Raw genomic sequence first — 21,502 nt, forward strand, 5'->3', positions numbered from 1 at the left:
TGAGATAATAATTGTACTGTTGTACAAAGGGTGTTGTGAGGATTAAATGAGTAAATATAGGTAAATCATTCATTACATTGTAAGGCCTATACATATGTTGGTTAGTTATCAAAACCATCCTAAGTTCCATGGAATAAGGATGCCTAGAGGGGTGAACAGATCTCATTAGAGAGAAGCTAGAGAAATTATTGGATTCATAGAATGAGTGAATGAACACATGGGAACATGCATGCATCCAAAGACATTAAAGAAACCTCAGAAGAGAGATGGGTAGGAACGGGGGCTGGTTTCTAAGGAGACCAGGAAAATGCTCCCAGACAAAGATGATCTTTAATGTCTACCAGGATCACTGAAGTTGAAGTCAGGTTATGAAAATGCCAGTCAACCTTTCCTGCTCCTCATACCTTTCTCTGCCAGGCTCCATCTACACGGAAGCCCCAGAGGGGTTACAAACAGTAGCTACAAAGTAGGGGAAGAGGTAAGTGACAAAGAGAAAGCAAGCAAGTTTCGCCTGCCTTCCTCAGCTCCCAAGACAGCTGTAACTCCAGTTAGGGGAGCAGAAGGGAGGCCCACCTTTGAGTGGAGACTGAAGGGTTGGCAAATATATGGCACTGAACATCTCTGAATTGAGACTGTATTTTGTACATTCAGTAAATGCTGGACTTTGTATTACCTAATGCTGATCAGAAAAGTCACAGGACGGCCAGGTTTTTATCCAGGGGCAGAGGAAAAACTAATGCCATACTACTACTCAACAAGTATAAAGGGTGAGAGGAAATAAGAGTAAAGATGCTTTGTGACTGCATCCCATGGGCCATTCCTGGACAGCACACTGGGTTACAACTTTCTCATACTATTTTTGTAATACTTACTATTTTATTACATTTATACAACTTTTCTTCACTCTAGCCAGGGCTTTTAAATAAATCATCACAACCAATCCAGATAAAAATTACTTAGCATGGAAGTGGCAGAATTTGACTTGAGTCTACATCTCCCAACTCATGAACCATTCTCCCTACCATGAGACAATCGATATATACATTTTATGAGTCTAAATAATGCATTTTTCCCTTTAGCTCACACTTGGATTGACCATTAATAAGTCTTTTTTCCCCCAATGGATTAAGTACTTTTGCTATATATTCCCATTTTATTGTAGACTTCCACTCTTGTAACACTTTTCATATGTGCAATGATGTGCGATTGCTACCAATTGAAAATGACTTCCACACAGGCAAAGGCCATATTTGTATAACTTACGACTCTCTAGCGACCAGCATAGTGCCTGGCATGTAGCAGGAACTCACTATATGTCTGATAAATGAATGAATAAATGGATTAATCATCATTTTCACTATCAATTTCAAAGCACTGATATTTTTGAGTTCAGTGATTTTTTTGATTGGTAAACAATTGGTTTCATGCATAAAGATCTGCCTTGAAATATATTTTCAATTAAAAAATTACATCCACTGGGTTTTAAAATCAGTTTTAGAAGCATCCACTTTTAGAGGTATGTGAAACCTTCAAAACCATGATTTTCATATGGGGAAACTGAGTCCCAGAAATTGAGAACAACATTGAGACAGGATCAGGATGAGAATGCAGGCAGAAATCTGCCCCTAAGTTCAGCACTCTTTCTGTGACATCCAACTGGCTGAAGAACCCTTTGGCCCTGTATAGCTGATTGTTTTTATGGATTCACACTCTAGGGTATCACCTGGCGAGACTGTCATTGGGTGTAAATGAAAAGTGAACAGAAGCCTGGAGGAAGCTTCCACTCGGGCATAAATAAAGGAGAGCAGAATCCTAGCCTAATGTTGTGTGAAGTTTGGGGAAAGATCAATAGCTATTAAAACAAAACAGCCTCCTGGTCTCCTTAAACCCCTGCCCCCCAGTCCCCTCCAGGCAGCCAGCAGGCTCTGAAGTGTGTTATTCATGGGTAGATTTGAGGTTGCGAATGAAGCATCCTTATGAAACATGGGCCTGAGCTGAAGCAGCGAAGGTTCCTCAGGGCATAAAGATAGGGATCTCTGACTTCTCCATGGGATGTCAGGCTTTGGTGAAATTTTCCTTGCACATGCCTGACCCCTGATGCTATGAACTTTGCTGGAAGCCTACCCATCCCTCACTGGGCATCTGATTCTCAGCAGGTGTTCAGGAGGACAAATGGTGATAGCCAAGTTGAATGAATGCCCTCTCCATGTGGGCACTATATTAAGTGCATGGATGGATCATCTTTCACTTCTCCCAATAACCTGATGAGATAAATAACTTCTTATTATGGCCATTTTACAGTTGAAAAACCTGCAGCTCTAGAAGGCTACCATACTTCCCCCAAGGAGTTATGGCTGGTGTAGGGTCGATGAAGTATTTGAACATACAGTCTGACTTCAGAGCCCACGCTGACAACCACTGAGCTTCGTAACTCCTACAGCTCACATGGTGGCAATATTAGTTTGGGGAGGTCATGGCCTCTCAACACACCTCCCTGATGCTGCCCTGCCTATTCCATCCCTCTCCCGCCATTTGCATTTACGCTGATGTAGAGTGTATGAGTCTTTTGATGAACACTTACAACATGCCTTGTATGATTTTAGTTCATTATAGTCAGTACTTTTCTTCAGTCTCTGCCTGGTAGGTATTGTTACATCTGCCTTACAGAAGAGCAAATGGAGGCTCAAGAAGGTGAAATATCTTCCTGGAGGTCATCTGGTCAGCAAGGGGCAAGGCTTAGATTCTGAGTACAAGGGCTGGGCTCCTTTCAAAGTGCTTGAGTTGGAGCCCTGCCTGACTGACCCAGATTGAAGTGATTCCCATACCTCTAAACTGAGGCTCGTCTTTTCCTGCTCCTGTCTTCATGGAATGCAGAACTCCACAGCACGAAAGTCCAATAGTTAACTCATGATAATGGATAGTTACTTGTGTCATGAGTCTTTGGGGTCCTGAGAGTGAGGACCACATGTGTTCACTCTGCATTCCACACCAACCCTTAGCCCAGCACCCAGTACACTATAGATATTTAAAATTCCAGTGGCAAAATGTCATCGTCTTTCTCCACAATTTCAGCTGTGATTTACTGAGCAAGTCACTTCATGCTTCTTAAACTCTACTGTCCATGTCTATCAAAATGAAATAATACCACCTCCCTATAAAATTGGTTGTATGGTGAAATGAGAAACTAAATGTAAAACGTCTATTATTAAATAGAATGCCTTATGCAAAGTGTCTAGTAAAATAAAATAAATACATTAAAAAGCCATTATCATAGGAACATCTGCACCTGAAGCAACCCATTGATTATCCGAGGTTTCCAAACCTGTGAAACATAATCATGGAGTAAAAAGTATCTCTGGAAAGAAATAGAAAACAAATAAACCTGCTTATTAGTAATTATATAAGACAGGTCTTAACTTAGTTAACTGGTTTCTTGGTACACAGACATTGAGGCTTATCAATAAAATTAATAATAATGATGCTGATGATAATACCAAGCATCTGCATAACATTGTATAATTCTAGAATGTGTTCATTTATATTAACAGTGGAAGGGAAAAAGAGACCCAAAAAACAAAAATGCAGGTGTGGAGTCTGAAGGGTCAGGTCACAAAGAAGAGCCCAGCAAATCCTCTAGTATGGCTCCCCTGTCTCTCTCCTCTTGAGTCTCATCCTTTCTAACTCATCCTTTCCATTGTAGTCAATTTGATCTGCCAAAAATTCAAATAGAATCTTATAATTTATCTGTCTAAAGACTCTTCATGACTTTCCACTGCTTTTAGAACAAAGTCAAATGCTTGCACATGGCTTGCAAGGAAGGCCCTTTATAGCTTGGTCTATAACAGCCTCTTCATCACTTGCTGCTATCTATTCCTTTGTGAAGCAAAACAAGCCAAACCTAACTTCTCACAGCTCCTTCACATATAATTTTCTCTTTCACTTCAAATACTTCCTATTCCTCATCTCCCCTAGCTAAGAGCTACACGTCCTTCAGATCTCTGATTAGCTCTCTGCTACTCAGATAAGTCTTTCCTGACCCTCTGCAGTAGGTGGATCCCTTTGTTAAATGGCAGCATCTAATTATTCTCTCATAACATACTCTTATTATTCAGTATCTTCTTCCCTATAGACTGCAAACTCCCCTAGGATCAAATAAGATATTCCATATTTAAGAACCTGGCATGATACCAGGAATGCAACATGATGTTTGACTTCTTTCCTCTCTTAGACTCAGTTTCCTCAAAGGGAAAATTATGTTGAAAACATCCATTCTTCCTGCCATACTGGGCTGGTATGAAAATAAAAGGACATATGAAAGAGTAATGTTAAAATTCCCAATTGCTATTCATCTAGCAGTGATATTTATCTTATTTTGTAATTTAGAAAGATGATCTAAAAAGGCAAAATCAAAGTAAACCAAAAGATAATTCGAAATTTTGAGGGGTAAGATTAATTAAGAAAAATACCATCAATGGGATCTGAAAAAAAACTCAAAATACTTTGAGCAAAACACACTATCTATATTGATTTGTCTATAATGCTCTATCTCTGTCATCTGTCATCAGTTTATCTATCTATCTACCTATCATCCAACGTTGATCACACCAAAACCTTTTTTTCAAAACATTTCCTTAATTGCTAAATTTTTGTGACTTCAAAGAAAAGTGAAATCCATATAATTCTGAGTCATCTAAAGTTAAATCATTAAAACATTACTTTTTAGCAGTCAGGAGATTTTGAGATGATTTGAATACATTTCCTAAAACCACTATCTTTTTCTCTCTTCATTTTAACCACGCTTCCTAAACACAACGCTGCACTAAGGAAATGAGCAAAATCAGAATACAATAAATGCTCAAAATACTGTGGGGGCATGAACTCATAAAACATGAAATGACTTTCTGGGAGTTGGAAATATTGGCTGAAAACATTTTCTTTTTTGAACCTGAATGTGATGGACAAAACCAACTGAATCAGGGAAAAAATATCTATTCAGTACATTATTAAGCATCTATGATAGACCACGCTCTGAACAAGGAAGACATTGACTCTAATCTCAAGAACTTATGTTATAGAAGTAAAGAGAGACATCAAGTAATTTCATGAATGCCATGCGCTGCACTGGACTCTCTGTGAACATGTTACAGGGAAATCTGATGTTATCTGGGATGTCAGCAAACGTTTTCCTGAGTAAAGAATATCCAAGGTAACATCTGGCTTGACTTTTAGCCTAAGAGCAATGTTTTATAGCCATGGAGGTGATAAGAACTGATCTAAATTTTAGAGAGGTTATCAAGGTGGCTTTGAAGAGAAAGAAACCCAGGGCAGTGGGCAGTATGATGGGGTACAGACCATTTACAGAGGCCACTAACCAAGTCAGCTTCTTTGAGACTCAGTTTTTTTCACCTCTAAAATAGAGGTTACAATCCTCCTTTCTCCATTTCAGAGTTGCCTGGAGGAGATAAGAGGGTAGTGGGAGGAACTAAGAAGCTGGTGGGAGGAGCTAAAACAATAGTAGGGAGAGCTCTAAGGATGATGGACAAGCTAAGAGGATGATGAGAGGAACTAAGAAGATATGGGAAGAACCAAGAAAATTATGAGTGTGTGAATGCTTCACAACCTGAAAATGCTGTGCATGTTAAATTAAGGGGAATAAAATGTACTTTATCAATGTCTTCACTTCCACAAGGACATGGATCCTGTGATGACCTACAGTCACACACCTTTGATGAAGTATGGGAGTTTTTAACTTATATTTGGAGGTGAGGGTTCTGTACCCTGAGATCCTAATGAAAGCCAGAGCATTGATGAAGTATGGGAGTTTTTAACTTATATTTGGAGGTGAGAGTTCTGTACCCTTGAGATCCTAATGAAAGCCAGAGCCTTTATTTTTTTTAGAAAACTGCTTAGTATAGAACAATGCCTATAATCCTCACTGATTTCCAGACACATATGCCCTGTAATCCATCCAGGGACCTCATGTTAGAAATTTCAGGTTTAGTATAAAGCCTTCAGTCATTACAGCAGTTCTTTTTTAACTTGTCAGATTATAACTCATAGTAAAAAATACGCATTTTTTATTTCTAGCCAACTGAACAAAAGTTGCATGAAGCAGTACTATTGTGATACACTGTAATATTTCCTATTGTCTCCTGCTATATTGTTCTCTATTTAATGTTATTGCAGTTTGTTTTTTTCATGATTTTAAATGCTGGCTATGACTTATAAATTGAACCTAACTTGTAGTGCGAAAAACAATGTTTAAAGAATGACAAACCTATTTTTCAGTTTTGCCTCTATCTGTTAATTGCTGGGGCAATCTTGGACAATACACATCTCCTCTGAGCCTCAATATCCTCAGCTTTAAGATGGGGATAATAGCGCTTACCTTAAAAACTGAGACAATTAAGGTAATACTATGAGAAATCACTACGCAGAAATCATGGCACAGACTAGGTGTTCAATAAACTGTAGTGATTATAAATAGAGGCTGCTAATGGGGGAATTAGAGCATAGCTAAATCTCTCTTGCCTGAGGGAAAATAAAAAGGAAGAAGAACAAGAAAAAAAAATCTCATTCATTTTCTACCCAGGGGGTCTTTCTGTCTTCCAAATGTAGCTATTTGCTGTGGGGAGGGGAACTCAGTCCAAATGTCTCTGTTTGCTGTGACAGGATTTATAAATAAGTAAAACGCTTTATCAAACATTTATAGTTGTGTGTGAATCAGAAAAGAAAAAAGAAAGGAAGAGGCACGTGGGCTTGGGGTTTATTTATAGTGACTCTCTGCTTTTCCCTTTCCTGCCACAATTGCACAGCTTAGCTTTCATTTGCTTATGATTGTTCTTGGATAAACTTCACTTCCAAACAGAGGGTATTAATTATTAAAACACAGACCAGATAAAACAGCCCATGCTGTTCCCCCAAACAATGACAGGATGATGCGGCAGAAGGAAGCCACTAGATAAAAGGGCTGAGAATTGCCAACACATGCTTTCAAACAGAGTCAATCTTTGGCAAAACTCATGTTAACAAACATTTTGTGGGCGCCTACTATGTGCAGCTTGGAGGCTACATAAGACATGGTGGGGCGGGGCAGGGGGCTGGTGTGGGGAGGGAAGGTTTCCATGATGAATTAGAGACAGTTTTTAATTTATATCCCAGTGAAGGGAAGGAGCTCCCAACAAAAGCAAGGAGGAGATATGTAAACACCAAATTCTAAGAGAAAGTGCCTCTGAACAAAGTGTTTTGGGAATGGCATAACAGAGTACTTCCTCTTAGGAGGCATCCTGGTCTTGGAAGGAGAGCAGCTCTGAGATCTGGCTGTCTTGGGTTTGAATCCCTGTTCCAGCACATCCTAGCTCTGTGATCATGAGCATGGGCATCTCTTCATGACACAGGTGTGGTTATACCTCTTGGGGAAGGTCATTGTGAGGACTAAATATGAAAATTCATGTGAACTGCTAGACACACTGTATATAATCTTTAAACAGCAAGTATTTAATAGTAATAAGATTCAGTTTGGCACATAGTAGGCACTAAATAAATCTCATACTTCCTTTCCTTTGCTTGAGAGTCTTAATTCAATTTCAATTGCATCCACCTTCCAGCCACTCCAAATACAATGTGCTTGTATATCATTGATATCCTCTGTTTCCCATTGTGTATCTCATCCTTATATGACCCCAGTCTCAATCTGCTTCAGAACTTATCTATTAATTAATGTATTCATCCATTAATATTGATTGAGCACCTGCTAGGTGACAACACTGATGAAGGCACTAGGGATTCAATGAAGAGGGAAGACAAAATTTCTACCTGCATGAAGCATGCTTTCTAATGGGGCAAAGAGAGCAATAACTGCATCAATAAGTAAAATATAAGCTTTGTCAGATGATGCTAAACACTGAAGAGAAAGATCAGGCAGGAAGAAGAAGCATGAATTGCTGGAGTGAGTGCTATATAAAATGAGAAGGCCTGGGGAGACCTTATGGGGAAAGTAACATCTATGCAGAGACTGAAGAGGTCACTAAGCAGCCAGGTAGGTATTTAAGAGAAGAGTGTTCCAACAGAGAAGACGGCAGGTGAAACACCTTGAGGCAGAAGCAGGCTTGGCCGTGTCTCATTTCTCATTTTAGTCTTCAGAAAAGAGGCAGGGAGCAGAGTGATCTGATTTTGCAAACAACTCTGCTTTTCCCACATACTAATATAAGCAAGCCATACCTTGCCAGGTATTGTATCCATTGTCCACATTAGGTTCCACAAATACATGAACCAAGAGACAGATGCCTAGATGTGTTCTGCCCCTACTTTATGTGACAGGGCAGCATGGTTCTAGGCTGGGCTCAAAGTTACTGGGAACCACATCATTACCACCAACGATGCCATCCTGAGATCCTGAGCTCTCCAAGAATGAGAGCTCTCAGCAACATCCCATAGAATTTGGACTAACTTTTCAGGATGCTAGCACTTTGCAGGAGGAATTTAAATAAAACCAGAAACAAACAAATGCAAAAGAAAAAAATAAAAGAAAAGAAAAAATATTACGAGGAAGCATAGAATAGAAATATTCTCTTTTGCCCAACTAATTGAAACATTCACAGGTATGCAATGCCTCACAGAGTACAGGTACAGGGTTAGTGTCATGTCCAAAGAGTAAAGGCTCCAGAGAAAGCCTGCCTGCATGGGTTCCCGGCCTAGGTGTGTGACTGTGGAAGGGTTGTTAAACCTCTCTGTGGATGAATCTATAAAATGAAACTAATAACAGTACTTTTCTCAAAGCACTGGTGTTAATGTAAAATGAGTTATTTGAGTAAATGTCTAACCTAGTACCTGGCATGGAGTAATCTATCCAATATGGTTTGGCTGTGTCCCCACCCAAATCTCATATTGAATCATAATCCCCATGTGTCAATGGAGGGACCTGGTGGGAGGTGACTGGATCATGGGATCGGTTTCCCCCATGCTGTTCTCATGATAGTGAGTGAGATCTCATAAGATCTGATGGTTTTACAAGGGGCTCTTCCCACTTTGCTCCTTCTTCCCTCTCCTACTGCCTTGTGAAGAATGTGCTTGCTCCTTCTTCACCTTCCACCATGATTGTAAGTTTAAGTTTCCTGAGGCCTCCCCAGCCATGTGGAACTGTGACTCAGTTAAACCTCTTTCCTTTATAAATTACTGAGTCTTGGACACTTCTTCATAGCAGTGTGAAAATGAACTAATACACTACCTAAACATTAGTGTTTAAAAGAATGACTATATACATTTTGGTAAATTCATATAAGGGGACACTATATGGTAATTTAAAAAAATTATCAATACCTGCAACAACATGGATGAATCTCAAAGATGATGTTTTGAGTGAAAAGAAGGCAGACACAAAGTAACACATCTGTAGGATCCCATATCTATGAAGCACAGGAAATATCAATTTATGATCTAAGAAGCCAGAGTACTGTTTACTTTTTATGGGTGGACATTGTCTAGGAAGGTACGAAAAAATGAAACATAAGAGGCACTAGAATTATTCTACCATAAGGCTGCCCAGCAGAACTTTCTGTGACAATGACATTGTTCATATTCTATGCTGTGTGATACAGTAGGTACTGTAGAATAGGCACATGCAGCTACTGGGTCCTTAGAATGTGGCTTGTTTGACCGAAGAACTGGATTTTTAGGTTTAATTAATTTTCATTAATTTTAATTTCAAAGGCCACTGTATTAGGAGGCACAGATCTATATGTTGGTCTGGGTGGTGGTTACTTGAGTATAGACATACGTAAAGAAAACCAAGAATACACTTAAGTCTTGTGCAATTTATATGCACTGCATATACTTTATTGAGTGTTATCTTTTAAAAATTAGCTATGACTATTAATCTACATGCATCACCTCATACATTCCTCACAAACTTGAGGTAATATAGAGAGGAAAATCCCTATTGTCCCCATATCTGAACTGGTTCAGCTGTGGCTCAGAGAGGTGGATGTGATCTGGGAATGGTCACATGGCTTGTGAATCCCAGAGTGGGTAACATTTCTATCCAAGCTTTTTCTCACAAATGGAAAAAAGGCAATGTACAATAACCTGCTGAGATGATTTCATTCAACAATTCATTCATCAAGTGCATACTGTTTGAGTGCCAAATGCTGTTTTAGATGCTTAAAACACTGGACAAAAGGGAAAGTTCTGGTTTCCATGGAACTTTCATTAGGAATCTTTGCTCATCTCACACTTTGGCCACCCCTTGGGTCCCTTACCTCAAGTAACTTGACCATGGGCCAAATTGTGTGAAATCAGACTCAACTAAGCATTCTCAGTTACCTATGCTCTAGATTTGACTCCTGCTTCCTGTTGGAACTACCTAGCCTTCTTGTTCTTCTAGACTTAGATTTTCTCATTTATAAAATAAGGAAAGGGATAAAAGAAGATATACAGGAAAAATACTAACTAACATAAAGGCAAACAGCATGTATGGCAATGAAGATTCTTATTACTTAATTGCAAAACACCAATTACTTAAAAAAAAAATAAAAAATAAAACCACAGCAATCCAAAACTTCATTCACTTAACAATCTGGCCCCAAAACAAGAAAGCAAAACCTATTAGAAATAAATGAAATTGACCAATCTTGAGTTTGAATGAAAGATTTTTGCACATCTGTCTTAAAAGCAACAGTAACTACAAAAAAATCAAGCAGGCAAAAAATTAGATATAGAAATTTGGTCAATAAAAGTAACAGGTAGTATCTAATGGTTACACATGAAATGTTTTGTCCAATAATTAGAAAATGCACAGTGTTTTTCAAACAAACAGAAACTATTTATAAAAAGTAGCCATGCTCCAGGGTACAAAGCAAACCTAACAAATAGCCAAGAATTTAATAGTACCCAGAACATGTTATCTAATAAAATACAGTAAAATTAGTGTTAATAACAAAAAGTTTTCTAAACATATGCCTGGAAATGTAAATAAAAATGTCCGAAGAATAAACAAAATAATAAAGAAATAAACAACATGCACATTACATAGCAAAACTTGAGGTCTAGAGATTAAGAAACACTTAAGAGAAAGTTATACCATTTAATGCAAATATTGCTGAAAAGAAAGATTGAAAAATGATGATCTAGGCATTTAAGAAGTTAAAAAAGAATGACAATAACAATAAAGAATGTAAAATAAAGAAAATATAAAAATTAATGATATAGAAGAGAAATAATATAGAATATGAACACATCATGAGCAAAGTTTTTTTAAACCTTTTATCACTACATCTTGCTCTATCTCCTTTACTCTTACTAAAAAACAGAAACCAAAACCAAAAACAAAAAACAACCCTAATAAAATAGATATAATATAACACCAACAAGATTGAGAGACAACGCATAAAAACAAAATCTCTGGAATTAATGAGGACAGAATTATAGATGTGGTAGAGACTTGGGGTATGTATAGCTAGCTAACTAGATAGATTAGGTAGATACACAAACATGAATACACATACTTCTTTATCACAGGCATACAAACACACATGCATATATAATACTGTCTGCTAAATATTTAACAAATAATATTAAACAACACAAGACAATATGTCTATAAATGAGACAACTTAGAAAAAATAAGTGATTCTCAGGAAAATAACAAATACTAAAACAGAGTTAAGAAGAAACAGACAACTAAAATAGCCATATAAATATTTGAACCAATAGTCAGAAATTACCATCTAACAAATAGACAAACATCAAACAAATAGACTTAAGCATAAATTCTAGCAAACTTTATGAGATATTCCCACTTCACACAATAATTACAAATACAAATATTTATACACAATAGCATGACAGCACAAGAAGGAAGGCTGTGTAAACCTCATGTTTTATGAAGCTAGGATAAGGTTGATATTGGAACTTAGCAAAGATGTTAAAAAACGTAAGGATAGTTTATTAATAGAAATGACAGTAATACACTACATAGTCAGGTTAAAAGAGAAGACATCACCTCACTTGATGCTGAAAGAGTATTTAATAAATTGTAATATCCAATCATGGCTTGAAAAATGATTAGAACATTAGGAATAGAAGGAAAATTTGCTGTCAAAAGCTTACTAACATTTACTATTTGGTTATCTAACAAAAACCTAAAACTCTATCATTATGATATATTATGACATATAGTGATAGAGCTTTAGTTTTATTTTCTTTAAAGTCAAGTACAAGAAAATGGCATGCTCTGCCATCTTTTTTCTTCAACACTGAATGGGAGGCCCAGTCTGGAAGAGCATTAGAACAAGATAATTCAAATACAAGATACAAAGATTTGCAAGACTATTAATGGCAAATTATGTCATTTTTTTCCACATTAAAATTAAAAAAAATCTAGAGGCCAAAAGTAATAAAATAATCACATCTTCTGGCTTTAATCAAAGGAAAAACTGGCATTCTTATACACAAGAAAAGAAAAATTAAGAAATGTAACTGAAAAGATACAATTTGCAACAGTCACAGAAATAGTGATGCTCCTAGAAATTAGATACAATTAAAAGTTTGTGATATATGTATAGATAAAATGTTTAAATGTTTAACTCTATTCATAGCCATACAAGAAGGCCCAAATAAAGAAATAAATTATTTCATGGATGAGAAGTCTAAGTTTTGTGAATTTTGCAAGTGAATCTGTAAATTCAATGTAATCCCAATTCCAGTGACAGCAAGCCTTTTCATAAATAAGGCTTTATCTTAAAATTCACACAGAAGAGTAATGAGAGAAAAATAGCTAAGACATTTACAGAAGAAAATGAATGAGGGAGTCCTGCCCTTTCTGATACCAAGATATTACAAAACCATAATAACTAAAAGTAGCATGGTACTAGAAGAGGAGAGCTCAGAAACTGACCTCCAGATACACGAGGACTTGTCCTATGACAGTGGTGTCATAAATCCATGGAGTAAGAATGGACTCCAGATAGTGAACTAGGACAATTAGCTATCCATGTGAAAAACTAAAGCAAACAAAGTCCATGGTTAAAGACGGAAATATTACAAGCAAAATCTTAAAAATTCAGAAGAAATTATAGGTGCATAACTAAGATACTAGGATAGTGAAAAATCCTAATTTCCTCAGTTATTCACAAAAAGTATAAACTACAAATGAAAAAAAAATTGTAGAATTAAAATGAAAATATTCAAAATTAGGAAGTGATTTTCTTAACAAAACTAAAACATAAGTCATAGATTGGAAGAAGATATTTTCACATGACAAAGGCCTACTCATGTTTTTAAATATGATTATTATCAATATTTATAAGGAACTTTTACTAATCAGGTTAAAAAAAACCATCACAAAAATATGCAAAAGATATAATCAGGATTGAAAAAGAAAGTTTAATATAAGGAAAAATGTTTAACCTCATTATTATCTTTGACATGCAAATTAAATAATCATTGAAGTTATAATTTCATATCTTACAGAATGGCAAAATATAATAAGGGTTTTCGAGAATTTGGGAAAATGAGAGATTTTATTCATTGCTGGTGGAGTGTGATAAGATAAAAAATTTAAAAGCACAGGACACAGGACAAGCTTAGATAAGATTATGATACCATATATAAAGTAAAAGTATAAATATCCAAATAGGTTAGAAATATCAACCTTTGTGTAGTAAGAAACAGAATCAGTGAAGTTGATTAGCTATGTGTAATTTAACATTTTAAATATAAAAAAATCTGATGTATACCACAAAATGTTTGTATTCTCATTTGGGTGGTTAGAATATATGTAATTATATTTACTTTATTGCATGATTAAAGTAATTTGTAACTAAAAATAAAGTACATTTTAGGAGTATTTTAGAAAAGATTTAATTGAAGAGAAAAAAGATAGATATGAGGATGTAAAGATGAAGCCAACGGAAAGATCAGCGCTAAAATTTAACTTACAGTGCCAGGTACAGTGGCTTACACCTCTAAACCCCACCACCTAGGCGGCTGAGGTGGGAGGCTTGCTCAAGGCCAGGAGTTCAAACCAGCCTACGCAACATAGCAAGACTTCGTCTCTAAAAAATTGTTTTAATTAGCTAGGCATGATGGTGTACTCCTGTAGTCCCAGCTACTTGAGAGACTGAGGTAGGAGATTGCTTGAGCCCATGAGTTGCAGTGAGCTATGATCACACCACTGCACTCTAGCCTGGGTGACAGAATAAGACCTTGTCTCTAAAAAATAAAAAATTAATACGTAGAATGTCTGGTATATTTCCAAGAGTTTCTGTTTCAAATTATACTCTGAGCATCCTAGCAGACAGTACAAAGATGGAAAACTTGTTATAGTATTCAGATGTCTAAAAAGTTTAAAATAACCATCTGGCCAAAGAACAGTAATCCTGATTCTGGTTTTTGAGGACAACGTTCCTATTTCATATCCTGTGTGAGTTATTAAGTAATGTCCTCACCCAGACCCTCTATGAAATTAGAGTGAATTACAATGAGACCCTAATAATAAAAACAGTACCTATATAGGCCAAGGAGTGTCTAAACAGTTTATGCTCTGTAACTTACTTAATACTTACAGCTAGCCTTGTTTTATTATAATCACCATTTTACGTATAAGGAAGCTGAGGGACAAATCAGTTAAATAACTTGCCTCAGTCCTACAGCTGTGAAGTGGAGAAACCTGGAACAGAATGTATTCTCTCCACCACCCGGTGTTAATGTCATCAAGGCAAAGCCAACTTCACAGAAATAGTTTCATCATCTCCAAGTAAGATGGTCCAGGTGTGTCTGGTACCTTAGAATTGTGTGACCAAAGCTATAGATTCCCTCCCTCAGAAACTAAAGTTATACGATGTTTTGCAAATATTTTCAGTGTAAAACTGAAACATGGGCCCCAGATTTTAAAAATCCTGCTCTAGAAAGGAGTGAGCAAACTGCATCTTCTCAGTCATTGATCTATGTATCTACCTGTTCACCATGGGGCATCCTTAATTTGGGAGGATTGCTAATATAATTAACATAGTAGGAGTGCACAAGAACTACTAGTTGTGATTAGAGTCATCATTTTTATTATTGTTATATGCAGCAACCTGTGACCTGTTCTCTCAGCTTCCATGTGTGGCCTCTAATCCTCCATGCTTCCCTTAGTGGTAGGTGGGACCCCTTCAGGAATAAATCTGAACTTGTCCCTCCTGTGCCTCATTTGTTCCACACTCTACAAGGGCTTCACACTTAGAGCAGAATCCCAGCTCTTTACCATCAACTCCAAGGCCCCGTGTGATCGGGCCCTGTCTTAGGTCTCCAATCTCACCATCTATAATTCTCACCTTTTCTTACCCCACTCCATCCTATTGTCCCTTGTTGTTGGAATCTATCTCAAAGCCTTGCCTTATTTCAAATACTCTCTTGCTCTCTGATAATCTCTCTGAATTAGCAGTGCTTCATCCCTTTCATTCTTTATTCTCTCTACTCCATCTTGACCGTTATCTCCACCCTGCATGAATGTTTTTATGAATGCATTCATGTAATGAATGCCCAATGCTCTCTACTAGAATGAAAGCTCCACAAGGACAAGTACTGGTCTATTTTGAGCACTGCTCCGTCCCTGCTACCTGAAAGGCATCCAGCAGAGAACAGGCACTCAATGAGTGTCAGTGAACAGAAGGAAAGGAGAGACGTAGGGAAGTGAGTTGGTTTTTGTGATGATAACTTTTGGATACTGTTTTTGACAGATCTGTGTGCCCAATTTTGAAGTAGATTGGTTTCACCCTCAGGCACTTAAAGACCAGAGATATATGTCTAACAGGAGAGGCCAGCATAGACAAAAATCAGCAGCAAATTCTCCAACATCCCTCACTAACTGCTCCAGGGCAGGCAATGAAAGGACAATGGATAAGCACTCAGAGGGACAAAATGAGAGCGGGCAAAGTTCTAGGATCTCTGCTGGCAGGAAAAGTGTGGAATTCTGGCCTGCCTATTCTGGCATAGAATCCTCACCACTCAGATCCAATTAGCAAGGGCACAGAGAAGATGCAGGCAGGGAAATCAAAGTGCCAAGGGCTGGCAAAACATCATCTGCAGGGGAGAAGGCTGGGCCCAGCTGGGCTGCATAGAGTGGCACCAGCCCTAATTAAGTTATTAGACACACACGGCTGCAGCCAGGGTGTTCCTGGGCCCACCACCACAGACAGTGATGGCTCTGTGGGAGGCTGCCGACTCAGGATTCCAACTGAGCTCCCTCCAGCCCTCTCATAGCCTGTTTTTCCTTCTCCTTTCTTCCTTTATTCTTTTGTAAACATAGTAGATGAAGTGGATATTCCCTGAGAGTAGTAACAGAGATAACGTACTTGCACACAATCCTTAACAGTCTATATGACACACCATTAGCTCATTTCTTTTATTTATGTATTCAGCCAATATGTATTGAAGGCTTACTATGTGCCAGGAAATATCCAATGTGCTGATTACAGAGTATGTGTGAACAGACTTAGAATTCCAACCACCAGAGCTTTCTTTCTACTTTGGGAAGGACAAGACTATATATGTACATAGCATATGTATGTATGCATACATGTATATAAATATATATAATGATATGCTGATATATACATATTTTCACATATATATGCATATATGGGGATATATATATGTGTGTGTGTATATATATATCCACATATCTTCTATATATAGTCATCTTGAGATAAGTAACCCAGCTTGTTGCCATTTCCATCTCCCACATGGTGAACCAGTCTCCAAGAGGTAAAATGGGTTACTTAGGATGACACCATCCTAATAGGAGACCCCATCATTTGTAACACTAGGGAAGGGATTAGCAATATTCTTCTGGCTCCTAAAAGGAAGTCTGTCTTCTTTCTCTTCTTGGTTGCTTCTCCTTCTTGCACCTCTTCCTTACCCCCGTCTCTTCTCTTACCTTTGATAAATAAAAGTGTAATGTAAGGACATGAGGGCTTCCCTCCTATGCTTGTTTCTCTCCTATGCTTGCTGTACTCCAGGACTGCTGGGCCTAAAGGCACAGGCAGGGCCTTTCTGCCTGATTCTGAAAGACCCCACTGCAAATCTGTCATTCAGACCCCACTGCAGATCTGTCATTTCAGGCTGCTGAAAGTTGGTATTTAGGGACTTACTTTACCCCCAATCCCCTGGTTTTGCCATTTCCTTACCTGAGACATTACCCTCCCTATTCAAGGATGTAGGATGTAGGTGATGGATGATCCTTCTGAAATCATTGGTTCTCATTTGATAGATGGGAAAACTGAGGTCCATCTAAGGGCATCCAATTCAAATGGCAGATCTGCAGCAAAGCTTTGAATAAAATGCAGGGAGGCCCATTTCCAGATCAGTGCTGTGTCATCTCTTGGATCATGCTGGCTCTGCATCTCTCATTTGATTCACAGAGTGGTCTTCCATTCTTGATCTCTCTGCCTTTTTTCTGATCTAAGCTTGTGCCACCATGTTAAATGATCTTTCTGGGAGGAAGACTATCTGGGCATGACACTTCTCAGTTAAAAGTTTTCAGTGGCTCCCCGGGGCCTCCCAGATAAAGTCCCAGGACCCCGGTGATCTGACCCGTCTCTTCCTCTACAGTCTGCTCTTTCTGTTCATGTTCCTTTGTTGCCAGCCACTTGAAACTTCTCACAGTTCCTACAATGTTCTCTCCCTGTTGTCTTGGGACCTTTACACATCCCCTTTCCCTTGCCCCTGGGTTCACTGATGAGCTTATCTTCAAATTAAACTCAAGTGTCTCCTCTTGAGGGAAGTTCTCATCCACATCATCAGCACATTTGAATGCCATTTTCTCTGTGCTCCTAGAATATTTGTTCATATCCATATTTCAGCACACTCACAGCAATCATTTATTGACTGCTTACTATGCACCGAGCACCATTCTAAACAACTAATCTGGAGTATCTTTTTTTTTTGGACAGGAAGTAGAATTTATTGGTGAGTATTAAGAGGGGGCAGCGCAGTGGAAGCCCTCATGAGTGCAGGGCCCGCCACTTGTCCAGAGGGCCACGATTGGGGATGTACTTGACCCCACAGCCATTAGGGATGAGCTGCTTCTCAGCCACCATGTCTTCAAATTCATCGACATTGAACTTGGTGAAGCCCCACTTCTTCGAGATGTGGATCTTCTGGTGGCCAGGAAACTTGAATTTGGCCCTGTGTAGGGCCTCAATTACATGCTCCTTGTCCTGCAGCTTGGTGTGGATGGACATGATAACTTGGCCAATGTGAACCCTGGCCACAGTGCCCTAGGGCTTTCCAAAGGAACCTTGCATGCCTGTTTGGAGCCTACATTGGGGTAGTGCAAGGTCAGAAAAATAAACATATATCTGAAAGGCCTGTTTCCATGGTCCCTTAGAGCAACCCATACAACAAACAGGCTGCACACACTACCAAGAAAGCTGCTGTTTGCAGCCACTGCACACTGGGCCCCCATGAGGAAAGGAACCCAGTTGGCTTAATTGGCTGCAGATGATCTGGAGTATTTCAATTATTCTTCACAGCAATGTATAAGCTGAGAATGCTCACATAACTATTTCAGAGATGGGGGAAATGAAGCCCAGAAATGTCAAATAACTTGCCCCAGGTCAAAGAGCTGGTAAGTATCAGAGCTAAGATTGTGCTCTGGTGAATGTCTCAAATACATTTCATACTGCTGAAATGGCCTGTTTACTCAACTCTCTTACACACAACCATAAACTTGTTGAAGGTATTAATCCCTCTATAACCTAGCACTTAGCACAGTGACTTCATTATGTACGTGGAGTGTGCACTTTGTAAATGGCCATTGAGTGAACAAGACAAGACTCTCTTCTATTTTATTTTATAGCATGCTGGACAACAGGATAGCACAGTGGCAAAAAGACACAGACTCTGGAGTCAGACCCAGGTCCCAATTGTAGCTCTACCACTTCCTGGTGCTTAAAACAGGTCCCATTTTGCCTGGTCTGTTTCATAGGGCTAATGATGATACCGTATGGAAAAATCATGGGTATTAAATAAAGAAATCCATAGCCAGTACATAGCATAGCACTTGGATCTCAATAGACAGTAGATACTCAGTGTTTGTTATAATGGCCATTACCATTTACTGTGTTCCTTCCTTTACCCCTTTCTTTCTTTCTCTCTCTCTTTCCTGCTCACCTTAATCAAGAGGTATCCTCTCAGCAAGACTCGTTTGGGATTCACAAAAGCTGAGAGGGAGCATGACTTCTCTGGCCCACTGAGCCCAGTGCCCTCCTTCCCCACCCCATTCTGCCACCTTCCAGCTGGGAAATAGAGTCCCTGCTCAACTGGGCCCCAAAGCTGTCAGGGGACTGCCAATTTCACAGTTCACAAGGCTGCTGTTCCCCCCTGATTAATGGGGTGCCAGCAGCCATGGGCAGGGCTCTGATACCAGTCATATGGGCTCTCTCTCCCCCTGCCCACACTTCCTGAGGAAAAGACAGCAGGCCAGCCTCATGCATATTTATGTAGGGAGAGAAATGATTTTGTACTGCGTGCCTTCCAAAAAAAATAAATAAGATTTCACCCAAGTCCCAGGCATTTCCCTGAGTGAACTCAGCATGCTTCAGGGAAGAAAACGACACAGACACAGACACAGACACACACACACACACACCACAGATGCACACACGGCATAATGAAAAACTGAAAACACTTTATATACCACTGATCTGAGCAGAGTGTTCTCACACCAAGGATGACCCAGGAGATACAAGAGATATTAAACCCTAGAGCATGGACAGAATTATTTTGAAATTAATCCAGTTCCACCCTATAGTTCTAGGGAAATTAGAACAGATAAAGTCCAAATGCAGTCGGGCACTCAAGGCCTGCCCCACCACCCACTAATCACTGCTTTTGTCTACAGCATTCCTGATCTCAGACTAAGCTGTTCTCTGTTCCCTGTATAAGCAATCACTTTCCGTGGTATACGCCATGGTGGGGCAGAAGAAAAGCTTTCATCTTAGGGCAATCCCAGTCCTTCTGTTCCAGTTACGGAACCTCTTAAAAGCTACATCAGCTTGCAGTGTCTCGGTGCCCCCATCTCTGTGTCCTAGAATAGACTGACCCAGGCTTCCTCACTGTGTTTGAGCCACATTGGCCTTCTAGGCCATTAAGCAAGCCAAGTTTTTATTTCAAGAGACTCTTCCTGATATTGAAACATCACGTTGGGTCCCACAAATACAGACAATTATTATTTGTCAATTAAAAAATAAAATAGAACTTTTAAAAAGATCATTTTCTCTGTTCTGCAGTTCATTTGGTTGAATGCTACATACTCTTCTAATTCCAGCTTAAATCTTCCTTTCTCAGAAAGGCCTTCTTGAACAGCCAAATTGAGGTCAAGTACCCCCTTTCCTCTCCCAGAGCATGCAGTATGTTTCCTTCCTGGCAGCTTTGTGTTAATTAAATTAGTAATTGTGTGATAAGTTGGTTCAAGTCTCCAGTCTCAAGTCTGATTTCCTCATTAGAGGATAGCATCTCTGAGGGAAAGGGTCACACTGGCACTTTCACTGCTCTGTCCTAATGAGTATTTGGTAAATGAATGAATGAATGAATTGCTGAGTAGTTGAGAGAATTAAATAAGGAAGCATATAAAGCGCCTGATCTATCTGCAGAGGACTTGCTCACAATGCAGTATAATAACTAACATTAATTGACCCTTTTTCTTGTGATAAGCACTCCTCTAAGCATTGTGACATGTATTAATCATTCAGTCTTACATAAATTACATCATTTGGTCTTACAACAACTCGGGGATCCACATCCTTATCTTCTCCATTTTAGAAACAAGGACAGTGAGAGGAAGGGGAGCATTTACTAATTTGCCCAAGGTTATACAAAGCTAGTAAGTATCAGTAAATTTCAGGAGTTAACCTAGGTAGCCTAGTCCCAGAGTCCACACTTCTAACCACTACTCTTTAGAAAGATCTTAGTTCCATCCCTTCACCTTCCCTCTCAGATATGTTCAGCCTTAGATACCTTGGTTGAAGACTTTGTCTTCCACAAAGCCTTAACTGATTTGCCAGCTTCACTCTATTACTTCTGAAAACCTACGTCCCCCTTTCCCACATCCATGTATAGACAGCTGGGGTTATGAAATGCAACCCTGATATCAGAATATCCTCTACTGCCCTCTCTCTGGATCTTTTATGGGTGGAGCAAACCTCATTTTCTTGCAATGTGAGGACACAGTCCAGAAATTGCCTTCTCCTCTGGGGTCCTACAGGGAGACACCCAGCCCTTAGGACCAAGCCAATTTAACACTCAGGAGCACCCTCTCCTCCTGGAATACCCATCTGACCTCCTTTCTGAGATAGCTACAGGTTGAGAGCCAGAAGAAGGTGTAGAGACCTCACAATCCATCTGCCCACATATAAACAGGCTGAGGCCCAGGGTTGAAAAGGACAACTCAGGCAACAGGCATGCTGAAGGCACAGCCCACCCTCTGCAGCGCACTGCCTCCTCTCCCCCGGAGCAGAGCCGG

The 21,502-nt window shown here is 39.1% G+C and overlaps 1 protein-coding gene and 1 non-coding gene across 3 annotated transcripts in view; both read right to left on the minus strand.

Moving 5' to 3' along the window:
* The window catches only part of ASTN2 (astrotactin 2), a 997,527-nt gene that overhangs the window by 747,085 nt on the left and 228,940 nt on the right, over positions 1 to 21,502 (minus strand). The gene's annotated exons all lie outside the window — the stretch shown is intronic.
* Positions 18,346 to 18,480, minus strand: LOC112135032 (small nucleolar RNA SNORA70). The gene has a single exon (XR_002916348.3). It is a non-coding gene; the product is annotated as a small nucleolar RNA SNORA70 (small nucleolar RNA).

The sequence above is a fragment of the Pongo abelii genome, chromosome 13 (assembly GCF_028885655.2).
Source record: "Pongo abelii isolate AG06213 chromosome 13, NHGRI_mPonAbe1-v2.0_pri, whole genome shotgun sequence".
NCBI lineage: Eukaryota > Metazoa > Chordata > Mammalia > Primates > Hominidae > Pongo > Pongo abelii.